At 52.7% G+C, this 1943-nt stretch overlaps 1 protein-coding gene across 1 annotated transcript in view; it reads left to right on the top strand.

The window, feature by feature from the left end:
• Nucleotides 1–1713: 1713 nt before the first annotated feature.
• SCNN1G (sodium channel epithelial 1 subunit gamma) overlaps nucleotides 1714–1943 on the top strand; it is a 34882-nt gene continuing 34652 nt past the window's right edge. Inside the window, exon 1 of the mRNA XM_006148312.1 lies at nucleotides 1714–1803. The gene's annotated coding sequence lies outside the window, so the exon portion shown is untranslated. The remainder of the gene's footprint in view (nucleotides 1804–1943) is intronic.

The raw sequence follows: 1943 nt of genomic DNA, 5'->3' as shown, positions 1-1943 counted from the left end.
GTGTGCGCATCAAAAGTCCTGAGACAAGAATGGCGGAGAAGGTATTGTGGCGTAGCCATTCCCCCTGGAGGGTACTATCTCACTTTCCCCGCTCTCTCTGTTTCTCTCTAGCAAGTGCATGCACCCCATAGCAAAACAAACAAACAAAATCTCACTATATGTGTGTGAGTGCATGTATGATTTATGCACATATGATATATATATAAAGCAAATAATAGCCGAACTGGTCACATGCATATTGTGTGTGTGTGTGTGGGGGGTGGATGTGTGGCTCATATTATTTCAATTCTTCATAATGAGCATGTATTGTTAGAAAAAGTAGTTGAGGTATTTTAGAGAATTGTCTTTAAGTTACTCTCCAATAATGCTGAACCTGTCCCCACCCACCTGGGCAAGCATTCCTTGCTACTCCAAGTGTGATCCTTGGGCCAGCAGGCAGAAGCCTCTCCTGGGATGCAACCAGTGCAGACTCTCAAGGCTCACTCCACCCTGCTGAATCAGAATCATCATTTTAACAAGATCCAAGGTGGCTGCAAGTCCATTACAATCTAAAGAGTGGGGTCTGCAGGTGGTGTGGTGGTTGAGGTGCTGGACTCCCACATGGCCCACTGCAGTTTGAGTTCTGAACCTGGCGGCTTGGTTTCTCACTCTCCCTTTCACTCTGTCTCTGATCAAAAATTGAAAAATAATGATAATAAATAATATTAAAAATAAATATATCTTGGGAACCAGCAGTTAGCGTAATGGCTATGTCGCTGGACTCCCACGTAGTCGACCACAGTTCGCGTCCCGGGCCCGGTGGCTTAAAACTCACGCCGGGTACTCACACCGGGCGCGTGTGCGTGCGTGCCCAAGATCCCGAGAGGAGAATGGAGGAGAAGGGATTGCGGCGTGACCATCCCCCCTGGGGGGGGGAATTTCTCACTATCTTTATGTCTCTCTCTGGTGAACGCACGCGCCCTATAGCAAAAAACCTCTCAAAAAAATATATATATCTTTAAAAAAATCTGAGGAACTCTGAGTGAGAATACACTCCTTTACTTCTCTGGGCTTCAATTTCTTCCTTAACTCAGACGGTGTGATCAAGGTGCCTCTAGTCCTTCTCAGATGCAATTTTCTGAGCTCATTTCTTGCAATAATTTCCGTGAGTCCCTGTAAAAAGGCAGCTGAAAAGACCAGGGATGCTAGCCTGGCTAAATAGCTCTTGTTGCCCACAGCCAGAGACAGGCGGGCGCTGAAGCAGCCTCAAGCTGTAGGTCGGGAGCGAGCGGTATGTGCGTGTGTGTGTGCGCGCGCGCGCGCGTTGTGTAGAATCTGTGTGGGATTCCTGCTCATGTCAGAACAAGAGGGGACCTGCCATCTGGGCGAGAATGCAAGGCACAGGCAGTAACAGGGCAGCAGGAGGCGCTGCGAGGTGCGTTGGAAAAGTTAAGACAGAGATCCCGCGGGTATGCAGGATGCAGGATGCAGGGTGGCCTCCAGGCGGCACCAGTACCTGCGCTGTGCAACAGGAAGGCTCAGCGCAGGCTGGACTGGGGCGCATTAGCGTCGTTAGGGCGGCAGGTGGCGCTGCGGAGTCACGGCCCGCTCTGGGCTGCAGTAAATCCTTGGCTGTCTGGGGACTACACCTGGGCAGGAGAGGGCGGGCCCTGAGGGGGCGGGGCTCTTGGGGGCGGGAACCAGGCCCGGCCCACTAGAACTTGTGTTCGAAGCGGCCAGGAGATGCTAGCGCTGTGAGCAGAGCACAAGAAGAGAGTACCTGGATCGCGCATACCTGAGCCCCAAACCCTTCGGAATTTAGAGGTGAGCCCAGTCGGACTAGGTCGAACTAGTTTAAGGGTTTCAGACACCGGAACGGCCGCGGGGCGCCATGGCTTCCCGGATACCCTCTGCACTGTCTGTGACCGAGCCGGCATCAGCAGGGGGGCGCCTCCCCCGGTGGG

The sequence above is a fragment of the Tupaia chinensis genome, unplaced genomic scaffold (assembly GCF_000334495.1).
Source record: "Tupaia chinensis unplaced genomic scaffold, TupChi_1.0 Scaffold000231_2, whole genome shotgun sequence".
Taxonomy (NCBI): Eukaryota; Metazoa; Chordata; class Mammalia; order Scandentia; family Tupaiidae; genus Tupaia; species Tupaia belangeri.
Note: the sequence above shows the minus strand (reverse complement) of the source record. Positions and strands in the feature narration are given on the sequence as shown.